General features: G+C 40.1%; 1 protein-coding gene across 1 annotated transcript in view; it reads right to left on the bottom strand.

The window, feature by feature from the left end:
• Positions 1-11,817: 11,817 nt before the first annotated feature.
• Positions 11,818-16,330, bottom strand: part of them4 (thioesterase superfamily member 4) — an 80,395-nt gene continuing 75,882 nt past the window's right edge. The window contains exon 7 of the transcript XR_005635355.1: positions 11,818-12,095. The gene's annotated coding sequence lies outside the window, so the exon portion shown is untranslated. The remainder of the gene's footprint in view (positions 12,096-16,330) is intronic.

Here is a 16,330-nt window from a genome sequence, read left to right as displayed (position 1 = left end):
GGACAATGTCACCAGGGACAGACACATAAGGATTTATCTTAACAGGAAGGCCTGGATGACGAGGGATGTCCAGAGTCTGCTGAAAGCTAGGAATACTGCTTTCAGGTCTGGGGATGGGGCTCTTTACAGTGTAGCCAGAGCAAACCTGAAGAGAGGCCTCCGAGAGGCCAAGGCAGCGTACAGAAGGAGGATAGAGGACCATCTGAGGAGCAACAACACCAGGCAGGTGTGGCAGGGTGTCCAGCACATCACCAGCTAAAAATCCAGCAACTCCTTGGCCGCTGAGGGAAACGCTTCTCTGGCAGAGGAGCTGAACATCTTCTTTGCCCACTTTGAGGTGACACCAACAGCAACTCTATCACATCCGCCTGTTCACAACAGCAACATACTCATGGTGGAAGAGTGTGAGGTGAGGCGAGTGATGAGGAAGGTGAACCCGAGGAAGGCTGCAGGACCCAACGGTGAGGCTGGACGGGTGCTGAAAGATTGTGTGGATCAACTGGCTGGAATCTTCACTAGGATTTTCAACCAGTCCCTCTCCCAGGCCACTGTCCCATCCTGCCACAAGTCCTCAATCATTGTTCCGCTGCCGAAAAAATCCATCACGAACAGTCTGAATGATTTCCGCCAAGTGGCACTCATATCTGTCATCATGAAGTGTTTTGAGAAACTGGTGTGGAGTCATATCATCACCTGCCTGCCAGCAGACCTGGACTCATTTCAATTTACTTACAAAGCAAAGAGATCCACGGAGGACGCTGTGGCCACAGCCCTTCATGCTGCCCTGACCCACCTGGAGCAGCAGGGGAGTTATGCCAGACTGCTCTTTGTAGACTTCAGCTCGGCGTTTAACACCATCCTCCCACAACGACTAGCGTCCAAACTGGCAGATCTGGGACTTCCATCACTCACCTGCAGTTGGATACTGCACTTCCTGTCTGGTCGCTCCCAGAGGGTCATGCTGGGTCTCCACACATCTACTGCTCTCAGCCTCAACACTAGGACGCCGCAGGGTTGTGTGCTCAGCCCACTCCTTTACACCCTCTACACATATGACTGTGTCCCCACTCACCATAGGAACAAGATCATAATGTCTGTGGATGACACGATGGTGGTTGGACTCATCTCGGGCAAGGAGGGTGAGCTGGCATACAGGGACGAGGTAGAGTGGCTGTCAGAGTGGTGCACAGTCAATAACCTACTCCTCAACACCACAAAAATGAAGGAGCTTGTTATTGACTTTAGAAAAACAAAACTAACATCCAGCCACTCATCATTGGCAGGGCCTGTGCGAAGAGGGTCCCGGTGTTCAAGCTTCTGGGCATTGAGCTGGAGGATGACCTGACCTGGAGTGGCAACACCAAGGAGCTGCTGAAGAAGGCGCAGCAGAGACTGTATTTTCTGAGAATCCTCAGAAAGAAGCATCTCCCCAAAAATCTGCTCCTTGCCTTTTATCACTGTTCCATCGAGAATATGCTCACGTACGGACTGTGTGTGTGGTATGACAGCTGCACTTCCTCAGAAAGGAAAGCGCTCCACAGGGTCGTCAGGACAGCAGAGAGAACAATTGGTTGTATCCTCCCCACTCTGGAACAAACCTACACCTCCCGATGCCACAAAAAACCAATACAAACCACCTTAAAAACAGCTTTTATCCAAAAGCAATCATGGCCCTGAACTCAGAATAAAATTGCTCCATATCATTCTCCCCCAATGTGCAATATAGACCTTAAGTCAACAAGTGTAATTTGTATATTTTGTAAAGTACTTTTATTACTATTCGGTTTGTTATCATTTTCTCTCTTCTTGTCTTTTTAACTCTTATGCCTCACACTGAGTCGACTGCACCTTCAATTTCATTGTTCCTTTGTAAAAGTGACAATGACAATAAAGATCTGTCTATCTATCTTAAACACACATTTCACCGGCTTATTGCTGGGCTGATTCTCAACTCCAGAATCCCCAATTTGTTCTTGTGACCTGCTCAGGGCAGGGGGTTTTTGCTTTTAACATGCGACTCATGTATTAATTTTCTGAAATTGACATAATTGTCTAAGCATTTATTCATTTTAATCATGACCAAAACCCATGATTTGCTTCTCTTGAGGCATTTTATGGGTTACACAGTTATTACTGAAAAGAGATTTGACCCAGAATGGGAATGCATAAAACGATATCTCCGGAAGGAAGGCTCTGTACAATGGGGTCACTCAAGGTTATTGAACTTGACTGTGTTTTTTCCTGCTACCTTGTGAGTTATTTTTAGGTTTTAGCCTTTGAGTGATGTTGGGTTAAAAAAAAAATATATTAAGATAAGATATTTTGAACAGCATCTCCGGTTACTACAGTCTCACTGCTGTTTTCAATGTCTGTTGTCTGGTCACGTATCACACGTAATAGCAATTCATTGAGATGAATTAAGGGAAACCCAGTTTCATGCTTCACAAAGTTGTTTTTTTTTTTTTTTAACTAGGAGTGAAGTTGAAATGTGCTACCTAATTTTCACTTTAGTACGGGATGACAATGGGTACCAGGCACACCTTTGTCCACTGGGGACACTGGCAAGAACAAAGCCACCAGTACAGATGGCAGCTGTTGACAGAGTTCTGTGCAAATACTGCTTTATACCGGCAGTTGCAAAATTTGCAGAGGATATTGCTTTCGTTCCCCGTTAAAAATAGCCTTCCATTCTGGATAGGAGCAATTATGTTAATAAATGACTAGACAAAAAAAAGATTTTAAAACCTTTACATGCTTTCTATCTCTTGTTAATGCACAGTTAGAAAGATGATAAAGAATTGGCAGCCAGCAATTAAGTGCATTCTCTCTGGAGTGGAATTTGCTGAAGTGTTTAAACAATGGTTGTGCAACGCACTGAGAGTGGACCTTAGCAGCCTTTGCTCTGCACTGCTTTATACTCTCTGAAGCACTCAGCTGAATTGTCATGGATAAACTCCTCCACAATTCCTTAGTTTGGTGGCACCTACCTATAAAAGATTTTTCTATTATTTGTATCCTGAAGTTGATGTACATCATCTTAAAAGAAAGGCCGCATTTCAATTAAATTAACTGTATTCCTAATATTCTGCAATGTTGCTTGATTTTCTTAAATAATCTCATATAGGATTCTTTTACCTGAAACAATCCTTCTTTTGCTTACCTGCTATTACCCATTTAAGGATACCTGTAATAAGCCGACGGTGAAAATTTACACAAGACAAGTAAATTGAATAATTATTACATCACATAGTTACTTTCTTACAAATGCAAATTAATTTAAAGACATACTCTAATATATCTATTAGATCACTTCCGCTGTCAAATGAGGGTAAAGTCAATGAAAATTAAGACAGCCACAGATGCACTCTAATGAAAGGCATGTGACTCTGTCACAGGGTGCACACACAAACCCAACCACATGGTCATTTAAAGACCCAAGCTGGTGTGACAGCAGTGGAAAATTCATTCTGGGAAAAAACAAAGTCACGTGTAAAATACAGCACATGCAAATACCACAAGGAAGGCACATCTTCTAGGTATTGAACCAGTCTGCATAAAACAATATAATGGACCATTGTACCACAATCTCAGACCAGCAAATACAGGTATCCACTAAGATACAAGGGATTGAGTTACAAGTTTTCACATTTACAAGAGGGTTAATTTATTATCCTCTTTCAAGTTACAAGGCATCTTTTCTGCAATAACAAGAATAAAAGTGGCAGTTTGCATTGCTTGCTACAGACAGATGATAGAAAGAAGGTACAAGAAGCTGAGTAGGTCCAGATCTTAATTGATCTCATCACTAAACAGGTAAACCACCTTTTGCTGCCTCTTTTGCATCTCTTCCTTACCTTCAATTTCTGTCTTTTGTCGCCCTCCCATTGTAAAGGAAGAGAAAGAAGCAGAAAATTTAGAAGATCTAGCAATGAAATTCAAACAATTTGGTACCTCTTCCTTTTCATTTGCGCCCCCTTTATCACCCTCTCACTTGCTACCACAATCACTTACCAGCCCATAGCAAAGATACCACCATACCCACCTATTTTCTTTGCTCTGAAGTTGCTCAGCAAGTGTGATGTTCATAATTTCTCATCTTTAATTTACAGTTAATATTGGTTAATATGGCTGCTGTTTTAAATGAATGGACAAATACTAGGCACATAAGCAAGGAGTATCAAATGTTTGCTCTATTTCATGCATAATACACTCACTAAGACCAAACTTAATGGTAGCTAGTAAAGACTTGTATTACTGAAACATTAATAAATAAACTCCACTTTAGAGTGTGTTTCAATAACTTCTTCTTCTTCTTTTGGCTGCTTCCGTTGGGGTTGCCACAGTGGATCATCTTCTTCCATATCTTTCTGTCCTCTGCATCTTGTTCTGTTACACCCATCACCTGCATGTCCTCTCTCACCACATCCATAAACCTTCGCTTAGGCCTTCCTCTTTATCTCTTACCTAGCAGCTCTATCCTTAACATTCTTCTCCCAATATACCCAGCACCTCTCCTCTGCACATGTCCAAACCAATGCAATCTTGCCTCTCTGACTTTGTCTCCCAACCATCCAATTTGAGCTGACCCTCTGATGCACTCATTTCTAATCCTGTTCATCCTCGTCACACCCAGTGCAAATCTTAGCATCTTTAACTCTGCCACCCCTAGCTCTGTCTCCTGCTTTCTGGTCAGTGCCACCTTCTCCAACCCATATAACATAGCTGTTCTCACTACCGTCCTGTAGACCTTCCCTTTCACTCTTATTGATACCAGTTGCAGATGCAAATACCACAAATCACTCCTGACACTCTTCTCCACCCATTCCACCCTGCCTGCACTCTCTTTTTCACCTCTCTTCCACAATCCTTGTTACTCTGTACTGTTGATCCCAAGTATTTGAACTCATCCACCTTTGCCAACTCTACTCCCTGCACCCTCACCATTCCACTGATCTTTCTCTCATTTACACACATGTATTCTGTCTTGTTCCTACTGACCTTCATTCCTCTCCTCTCTAGAGCATATCTCCACCTCTCCAGGGTCTCCTCAACCCGCTCCCTACTATTGCTATGGATCACAATGTCATCAGCAAACATCATAGTCCATGGGGACTCCTGTCTAATCTCGTCTGTCAACCTGTCCATCACCATTGCAAATAAGAAAGGGCTCAGAGCCGATCCCTGATGTAATCCCACCTCCACGTTGAATACATCCGTCGCTCCTACCGCAGACCTCACCACTGCCACACTTCCCTCGTATATATCCTGTACAACTCTTACATACTTCTCTGCCACTCCTGACTTCCTCATACAATACCACAACTCCTCTCGAGGCACCCTGTCATATGCTTTCTTCAGGTCCACAAAGACGCAATGCAACTCCTTCTGGCCTTCTCTAAACTTCTCCATCAACATCCTCAGAGCAAACATTGCATCTGTGGTGCTCTTTCTTGGCATGAAACCATACTGCTGCTCACTAATCATCACCTCACTTCTTAACCTAGCTTTCACTACTCTCTCCCATAACTTCAATTTTATCCCCCTGCAGTTACTACAGTCCTGTATATCCCCCTTATTCTTAAATATCGGCACCAGTACACTTCTTCTCCACTCCTCAGGCATCCTCTCACTTTCCAAGATTCCATTAAACAATCTGGTTAAAAATTCCACTGCCATCTCTCCTGAACACCTCCATGCTTCCATAGGTATGTCATCTGGACCAACGGCCTTTCCATTTTTCATCCTCTTCATAGCTGTCCTTACTTCCTCCTTGCTAATCTGTTGCATGTCCTGATTCTCCACATCATCCAACCTCTTCTCTCTCTCATCGTTCTCTTCATTCATCAGCCCCTCAAAGTACTGTTTCCATCTGCTCAACACACTCTCCTTGCTTGTGAGTACGTTTCCATCTTTATCTTTTATCACCCTAACCTGCTGCACATCTTTCCCAGCTCGGTCCCTCTGTCTAGCCAATCGGTACAGGTCCTTTTCTCCCTTCTTAGTGTCCAACCTCTCATACAACTCATCATATGCCTTTTCTTTAGCCTTCCCCTCTCTCTTCACCTTGCCTTATCTCCTTGTACTCTTGTCTACTTTCTGCATCTCTCTGACTATCCCACTTCTCCTTTGCCATCCTCTTCCTCTGTATACTCTCCTGTATTTCCTCATTCCACCACCAGGTTTCCATTTCCTCCATCATCTTTCCAGATGTCATGCCAAGCACCCTTCTTGCTGTCACCCTTACTACATCTGCTGTAGTTTCCCAGCTGCCTGGTAACTCTTCACTGTCACCCAGTGCCTGTCTCACCTCCTCCCTAAGATCATCTTTGCAGTTTTCCTTTTTAAACTTCTACCATTTGATCGTTGGCTCTGCCCTCACTCTCTTTCTCTTCTTGATCTCCAGCGTCATCCTACAGACCACCATCCTATGCTGCTTAACTACACTTTCCCCTGCCACCACTTTGCAGTCTTCAATCTCCTTCAGATCAACTCTTCTGCATAGGATGTAATCTACCTGTGTGTATTTCCCTCCACTCTTGTACGTAACCCTATGTTCCTCCCTCTACTTAAAATATGTATTCACCACAGCCATGTCCATCCTTTTGGCAAAATCCACTATCCTCTGACCTTCTTCATTCCTCTCCTTGACACCATACCTACCCATCACCTCCTCGTCTCCACTGTTCCCTTCACCAACATGCCCATTGAAATCCGCTCCAATCATCACTTTCTGTCCCTTGGGTACACTGCTCATCACTTCATCCAACTCACTCCAAAAATCTTCTTTCTCACCCATTGCACACCCAACTTGCGGTACATATGCACTAACAACATTCATCATCACACCTCCAATTTCCAGCTTCATAATCATTACTGTGCCTGACACTCATATGAATTATTGATGTGAATGTGTTCATTTCAATTGAATCTGCCATTGTTTTAGGAATAATGTTTGCCAATTTAGGTCATCCATTTTTATCCTATTGAAATTAATGGTGACTATTTTTTTGAATTACAAGGGCTTGTCTTACAAGGAGTATTTCAGGAGTATATTATGCTTATAAAGATGGAGTAGATTGTACAATTCAAAGTGAGAGTGTCTATAGATATTAGATCATACCTATATATTAACATTTAACAAGAAAGGTGACTGCCATGACAACCGAAACATATGAGCTGCTGATGTATAACCATTCCATTAATTGGAGACCATCAATATAGTTGTAGTAGTAGTAGTAGCAGTAGCAGTAGTAGTAGAGGAGGAGGAGTAGTAGTAGTAGTAGTAATGGTAGTGGTATTGTCACATGTAAAGAGCACAGGACAATTCTTTCTTTGCATGTCAACATGCAACATGTTATAGTTCCCATAACCCCTATCACTGACTTCAGGTACTTCAGCCTACCTACTAACCCAGGGGGTTAAAAAGTCATGATACTGACCTATTTTTGAAATGGGGTAGCCTCCACCATGTGTTGTTCCTTCTTTACACGAGTGTATAAATTTCCTAGGTTAAAGGAACATGGGTCCTGCTTGAAAAAATTATTGATTGTGGAAAATGTACCCTTTCAGATTGATCAGTATGTATTGTTACTCTGTTATTGAATACCTTCTTATACACACACTTGTATACGATTTCCTTATAGTGAAGACCACCCTAAGAACCATTACTTGTACATGGCCTTTCATAATTGCTTAACTGTTTAAATAATTTCTGTACAGATAGAAAGAAAGTTTCACAGAGATCAATGGAGATTGTAATGGCTTAGAGCCCATCTCGTTAATCACATTTTCCACTTAAGGGAGTCACAACCAGGCCATCTTGAGAAAAAAAAAAACAGGAATGCTAATTGCTGCACCAAATGAGACTGACAATATACATTCTAATTCTCACTTCACATATCACAGAAATACATTCACTCCTTTGATCCCACTCTCACCCAAGAGTAACACCACATCCATTCCTTTGTTCCATCCCAGATAGCAAAGGACTATCACTGCGAATCAAGACCACAATCACTTTTTCTTAGCATGATTCTTCTGCCATATTTTGTGTATACTGTATTATGCTTCAATATTTCAGAGAAATGCCTATTTATATGATCATCCTTCTCCATCTGATGAAAGCCATCATTCTGAAGTGGCAGCACACGTTCCCCACGTCATCCTTTTGGCAAGTTAAACAATCACAACACCACAGGATGATAAACTCTGTTAAGCTACATTGTAGAAAAAGCTGTGGCTTTTATTAAAGGGGAAATTGCACAATGAACTTTCATCCTTTTAAAAAAAATAAAAGCTTATTTGATGAGCGCTAAAGAGTTGTTCTGTTTGAAGAACAAGGCTTTATGTAAACCTGCAGTGATGTATCTGGCCAACTGGCACAGTAAATTAGCCATCTGGTGGAGAGAAAATGAGAAATTCTTCCTCTTCGCTAGTCGGAGGGCTGTTGTGCTGTCTGGGAGCTCATTTGGATGCCCCTCAAAGTACAAAAGGTCAAAGCAGGGTCAGCTGCCACTCATGACCTACTGTATATGAACACCAGACTGAAGATGATTGTTACCCTGTAAGCTTTAGTATTATATTTATTCCTTTAAATGGAGCCATTCACCGATCTGAAGGTTCTTTAAGGCTATATTCAACCCCAATTTGGCCCAAGGACCTGGGAAGTTACACTTTGAGAAGCCAACCATAAGAGGAACCCATTCAGAAAAAGTGTGTGCATGAGAGAGATACAGACTGGCCTGAATAGTGGCTGTTGGCGAACCTAGGGAACGATCCTGGCTTGGATTGACTCACAGAGTTGGGGAAATTAAGTTCAGAAAAAAACATGGTTATGACAACTAAGTTCAGTTTGCTATAAAGATTTTAACAAAACATTTAATTATTGAGGCAACTTTACTACTTATTTTAATTTTTACACAACAGCTTCATCTGCTGAGAATGGAGGCAGAACCCCACTTGCCTTTAATGCATAGACATCACTAAATACTAAACACCACTAAATTGCTAAATAATAGCAATTTCTAGTATTCTTATCATGAAGTGTATTTGTGTTAATTCTTGCTAACATTAGAGTCATGTGAAAAAGTAACCAACTCCCAGTGAAATGTTTTTTTTTTCCTTTTTAACATATATGGACATATCAATATTTGATTTTCATTTAAACATTATCTATAGATAGGGTTGATATTGTAACACTGTCACATAGTGTCTTGGTCTTGTTAATTTTGTATCATAATGGCTGTTGGACCTTAAATCTATTATTTAGTAGATGGTGCTACTGTGATTTCTCTCCTTTATTAAGGATACATGTCTGTGTGCCCATCCACTTTATGTATCTGTCACTCCAATAGATGGTGCAGCACAAACATTAACAATGCTTTTATGAATTCCATACCACATGGCATATAGTACAGTGCATGCTGCACTGCAAATGTTAATAAGAGGTCTACCTTAATTACTTAGATTTCAACTCATCTTAGATGGGTACCATAGATAGTTATCCATCCATCCATTATCCAACCCGCTGTATCGTAACTACAGGGTCACGGGGGTCTGCTGGAGCCAGCCCCAGCCAACACAGGGCACAAGGCAGGAATCATATCCCGGGCAGGGTGCCAGCCCACCGCAGAGCACATACACACACACCCACACACACACACACACACACACACACGCTCCAAGCACACACTAGGGACAATTTAGAATTGTCAATGCACCTAACATCCATGTTTTTGGACTGTGGGAGGAAACCCACGCAGACAGTTATAATATAATAAAACAAATATGCCACATTTACATTTTTGTAGTGTATTGTACAATTAAAATTTTGCATTAAAAAAGAAAGTACACCTCTTCCTCACATACTGTACCTAAAATTAGGATCGGGAACAAATGATTAGTATATCAATAGAGAGGATCTTTTGCTCTTTGTTTCATGGAATGTGTGTTATCATCATACCCTGATCAAAATAGCCTTCTGAGGCCTTCAGAAAGAAGGTTATAGATGTCTACGAGTCTGAGAAGGGGTTTAAAAAGATCTCCAGACAATTGGAAATCAACCATTTTGCTGTCTGGAAGGTCATCTACAAGTGTGGAAGATTTCAAACAACTTCCAACTGGTCCAGAGCAGGCTGCTCCAGCAAGTTCAACTCAAGAGCAGAACACAAGATGCTGAAAGAACAACCCCAGAATTTCAACACAGGACTTATAGGTAGCTCTTACCACCGTTGATATCAAAATGCACGAGTGTACCAATTCAAAGAGGCTCCATAAGTTTGATCTACAAAGGAGGAGGAAACCCTTGCCATCCAGAAAGAACACCTGATTCCAATTGAAAAGTAGAGTGACGGTAATGTTATGGTTTTGGCAATGACCTTATACATATTAGTAAATCTACCAAGGAAATGGAACATAGGAAGAAATGGAGGGTTTTAGAATGGCCAAATCAAAGTCCAGATCTGAATCTCTTTGAGATGCTGTAGGACAATTTGACATGGGCTGTGTAGGTAAGACACCCCTCAAACATCACACAGCTGTAGGAATTCTGTGAAAAGCTTTCTCCCTGTTGACATCAGAGACTGGTTGACAGTTATAGGAAGAGCTTACTTCAAGTTGCTTCTGCCAAATGGGGTAAAACCAACTATTAATGCTAATGACATATTGACTTATTTTTTTCACAGATGAAAATGGCTTGTCTGTTCTTTTTTCATTAAATGAATTAATGCTCAAATTTTTATTATTTTTACTTTTTCAATTAGATTACCTTTATCTAAATACACTATGTAAATGAAGTTCAAATATAGATATGTCCATATACAGTATATTAAAAAGAAAAAAAAAATTTCATGGGGTGCATTTTTTCACATGATATAAAATATATATGTAAAAAACCAAGATTGACTGAAATCAGAAAATAGGTTGAAATACTGACATGTGCGGTTGCTGCTTCATTATGTTTAAACCCTGGTTTGTCTTTCTGCTTCAGTACTATCTGTATGGAGCTTGCATGTTTTCTTTTTGACCAGACACAAGCTTTTAATTGATTCTGATTTGCTCAGGAGTAAGCTGGTGGTCCATCCAGCGTTGGACCCTGTCCTGCACCCAATGAAACAGGCAGATATTTTGATTTCACGAACCCTGAAAACAAATTTATTTCACAAAATAGGTGGATATTTCACTTCTGCAAGGCTTTTATGTTTATAGGTGCATTATTGTCATGTGTACAAAGACTAGTAGTGTGGTGTAGGGGTTAAGATTTAGGACTTTAAAACTTAAGGTTGTGGGTTCGAATCCTGCTACTGACATGAACATGAGCAACTCACTTCACCTGCCTGTGTTCCAATTGGAAAGACAAACGAAATGGAACCAATTGTACCAAAGATATTGTAAGTTGCTTTGAATAAATACATCAGTCTAACAATAAGTACTGTTAAATTTATGCATGTGCTAATCAACATATCACCACTCCCCAGTGTCATGATTAATTGCCTTACCTCAAAACTTCTTACACACTTACCTAAAAAAATCTTTGTGTTTATCGATTGCATTAGTATGTGCTGGGACATTGTGTGTGCTCAACAACACACTATGTACTTTTTAAAGTCATAGTCTTATGTCATAAAACAAAAAAGTTTCTATAGAGTGAGAAAAGTATGTGGTACTTCTAGTTATTGGCAAAGTAAACTTGCAGAAGTACTTGCCGATGCTCATTGAGGTGTGCCATAGGCTGTAGTGCACTGCTCAGAGAAACAGAACAATGATATGCAACAAGAGACAAAATATGGGAAAGGCAGCAAGGTTATGTTCAAGCTGTCTGGATGTACAGGCAGAAGAAAAACAAGGAACTGCAAAGATTTGGATGGGATTTAACGTGATCTTACATTGGGATTTCTTAGGCTACACTTGACTGTTGATTTAAGAGCACAGGACAGATTCGCTTTGGTGATGTGGCACAGAAGTCAGATACTGAGGTGGGAGAGCAATATAGAAGAGAGAGTTTTGGAAGAATTTTGGTGAGCTTTCTTTCCTCCAGCAGTAGACACATTGACTGGCACTTGTCAGAGAGGTTCTTATGACACCAACATAGAAGCACCCTGCCCAGAAGAGGAAAAAAAGTAATTAATTATGAAAATACATATTTTAAATGCATTTCTGCTAAGGTTGTTTATTAATATGTAAGAACTGAAATCAAGCAGAAGATGAACAGGCAAAAAAGCAAAACAAAACAAAGCAATTTAGTATTAACAGATTCTGGACATTCATCCACAACAGAACCCACAGCTCTGATCTGATGATCTATTATAATTTTTTGATGCCAACATTTGTCCCAATACTTTAGAATTTGCTCTGGCTGAAAAAAAAACATTCTTAAACCGATGTCAATTTAGCATAATATATGCTTTTCCATCAATCCTCAACTATCTTATTCAAATTTTCTAGAATATCCAGCTTTCGTTATGCCAAAAAGGAGTTGAGATGAGCCACACTGGGCATAAGGTAGGAACACCAATGACCCACAATGAGAAAACTTCAAGCCATTAATGAATTTTGAGCAAATGAACTTTTGAAAAGTAGTAATGCTTAGTAGAAGAAATTGGCATTAGCTAACTTGCCTTAAGCTGTTAAGTCATACTGTGACACCACAGGAAATTCCCTTTATTATTCTTCTGCAGTTTGATATTTGCTTTTGCTGTTTATGGTCATGTTTTTTTTCCATTTTTCCTTTCCTAGCAATTCAGTTTTAATTTACGAGCTTATTTTAACAGCAAATATCTTTGTTTCTTATATCCTCCAATGTCACTGTGTTTAGGTTGCAGGTCCACATCATTAGACTTGTTGGAAATGACTGGCAATTCAAATTAGGTTGTTTTTAACAAAAACACACAATAGCTTTAAATATAGCAAGAATTTATTTGTACAAAGTAATCTGACTTGTTTTGTAACCATAGAATGCTAAACTGATGTGATTTGATTTGACTTTGATGCATAGCCCTTTTAAGATGACTCAGGTGAGGATATGAAAAATACATATTCTATCTTAATTATAATGTGTCTGGGATTTAGATACAGTAATCCAATGCAATGCAGGTAGTTAGAACCTCCCCTTAGTTTAAGGATCTGATCTTAAATGTCTAAAAGTAAAGATGGAGAGTAACAAACCTACAGGTCACACAAAGTGGACAGACTATGGTAAAGCTGTTTTTCTGGACAAAAAACAAAGCACTCTTGTGTTTTGTTTTGTACAGTTGCTAATCTGACAAACACAAAATCTGAACTGCCATGAAAAATGAGGGCAGACCCTTGACGGTGATGGATGGGTGGCCCCATCTCCTGGGGAACCACCCACAAAACACATGAAACGTAAAACAAGCATAGATAAGCAGAAATAAAAGTCTATGCGAAATTAAAGGTGTAATGGAAATAATTAACACAAGTAACATTAACATAAACAAATGAATCAAAAATGAACAAAAAAGACATAAAACAAGATATGAATACCAGCCGGGGAAAAACCCTGGAGGAAACATAAACATTCACATTGTCAGATTCACGACATTATATGCTTCAATCCGTAACTTTCTACATTATGAAATTTGGACTTGTGTGCATGTGCATGCAACCACGACAGCAAATCCACTGTCCAGGTAACTTTCCTGATTTCTGTTCAAGTAACTTTTCCTACACTTACTGTATGCCTTTAATGAACTAATGGCTCTTTCTTATAAACTGGTGTTCTTTAACCACAGCAACAGGCAACACCAGAATATCTGCACCTTCTCCCTTGGATGTATGCACAGCCCTGCAAGCCTCCCAAACTTACATGAACATCCAAGCATACGTCCTCCACAACCATGACCTTGTGCAGCTGCCCAGCTGTTTCTTAGAGGCAACTTACAATACAACGTATTTTGTATGACGCTCTACATTGAGTGCAGGTGCGGAGCTTTCAAGTACAGATTATACTAATTGCTAAATACAGAATTAGCATATGTGATGATATAGATTTGTTAAAACACAGAAGACAACATGGAAAATGATTAACATAAATGGAAACTAACAATATCTGTACATTAATTAATGAACTATGGCCAGTTGACAATGAAAGAGGTTCGAATTGTAAAAGAGAAAGTCAATCCCTGCCTGGGGTTTAATGTTTATTTTTGTGTTATTTATTTATATTTATTTATTTGTGCTACATATGTTAATTATATGCTTTGTTTTCTATGCCTGTGTTATGTCCCACGTGTCTTCCTCAAGAGGCAGAACCATCTGTCCAACACCACCAGGTTCTGTGCTCAGCCCTATAAAGGCAAGAATTTCCCACAGTTCCAGGCAGTTTACCTTGAATGCACTAGGGATTGTTCTGCTTCTTGTGTTATACTGTACTTTTGTGATTTTGGTGTTTTTCTTGATTCCTGACCTTTTTTTGCTCTGTTTTCTGATCATTCCTTGGATTATGTACTGGAACTTGGGTACTTTTGGAAATGCCTCTTGCAGTAATATGTCTTTTGTGCTCTTTGTACCTTCACATTGTCACAGAGTTTTTGTGAAATAAATCTTTTATTTTGTAAAGATCCTGCATTTGCCTTTATATTTAGTGGCATTTGATGGTAAATAGTGAGTGTGCATTTTTGGAAGTGTTTTTGAGCATTTTTTGGGACTCTCTAGTACAGGCATGTCAAACTCATTACCATTGGTGGGCCGCTTCGACTGCCATACGTGCGTCAGCAGGCCGCACTGTAACAAATACTATTATACTATTATACAAAGTTACTGTAGCTTTCTTTCCAATACTGAAAACTTTAAAAAATGTAACACGTAAAGTTTAAAAAAAATTTCCATACACTCTCCGTAAAACAGCGTACAATTAGAGTCTTAGCCTCTTAGCTAGGTCCTTATATTATTATATTATATTCATTGCTTATATAGGAGTCTTACAGGGTGAGATCTATTTCTTTTGTCCCGACACTTGGCATGTCTTGTTAGTAACCAGTTCATCAATATCAGGCTTGAAAGCTTTTATGAGGGATGAAACAGTAAGTGTTGAGCGATATGGGGTTTTGGTAGCTTTCATTAATGAAAACAATTGCTCACAAAGGTAAGTGCTTCCGAACGTAGACAGTACTCTCGATGTCAACTTACAGATCTGCATATACGAGGGTGGCAGGTAAGCATATGAGCCTGGCACACCAACTTTGTTGTATTTTGCCTTCAGAATAGAATCTGACTGCAGTTCAATCAATTCCATTTGGATATTCTCAGGCGCATTTTCAACGTTGTAAGAGAACAGCGCAAAGTCCTGATCGTGTGAGCTGAAATCACGAAAACGCTCACTGAATTGATTGCTCAGTAATTCAAGTTGGAAAACAAATGCTCCAAAAATCTAATTTTACTTTACTAAGTTTACTTCAAAGTTTATATTGTAAAATAAGCCGATATGAAAAAAGCCCCCTGACCAACACTAATTTTACAAACTCAAAATCATAAAAATATGTTAATAAACAACTCACCATTTTCTCGCGTCCACTTCAGATCTTCAGCTGTAGTCTGCACTGTTTGTTACAATACTAGCACAAAATTACATAAAACTAGAGCAAAAAAATGTGAAAATATGCGGGCTATTACTACTCGTGATGGTCAGTTCTGCCCAGTGGCCAGTCTCAGCAGCCCAGCCAGTAGTGTAGCCTAGCAGGGTCGGCTCTAGGCTCGTGGCGGCCCTAGGCACAGAAAGAATTGGTGGCCCCTTCGCCTGCCAATGTAAATAAGGTATCTTATGCATGGCGGATGGCCACGTCCGTTGCGGATACTGCATAGCCGCCTTATGCTCATGACACGCGTCTATATGCGCATGTCCATAACTTAAAAACCAAGTGGAGGCCCATTATATTCTCATTACGGCAGAACGTTATAATACTACATATAGCTTACTGCTCCGACTCTATCGATATTAGTAAATACAACATATTAATTAATAAGAAACAATGTTTTTCAGCCACATTGCCGTCAGCTGTGTCGTTATTTTCTCTTTCAGTTTTAGATTCAATATATATTGGCGTGTCGGCCCTGTGCAGGTGCACAATTTGCACATGCCTAAGGCCGCCCCTGCTGCAGCCTAGCACTTCAGTTGTGACGTTGCGGCTTATTAACTTTGGTAAAGGCTCGTGGGTATACTAGCAGATGACGTTTCTGGTATCGTAATGCCATGGGAAAACGCGTTTTTGTCAGAAGGCAGAAGTAAGAAAAGTCAATAAGTAACGCCGAAGATGCAGAATGATTCAATCACTAATGATAGTAATCATTTTGTGCAAGTTCAGTGCTAACTAGGATC

This window comes from Polypterus senegalus, chromosome 1 (assembly GCF_016835505.1).
Source record: "Polypterus senegalus isolate Bchr_013 chromosome 1, ASM1683550v1, whole genome shotgun sequence".
NCBI classification, from domain to species: domain Eukaryota; kingdom Metazoa; phylum Chordata; class Cladistia; order Polypteriformes; family Polypteridae; genus Polypterus; species Polypterus senegalus.
The sequence above is the reverse complement of the archived record's forward strand: the minus strand, read 5'-3'. Positions and strand labels throughout refer to the sequence as shown.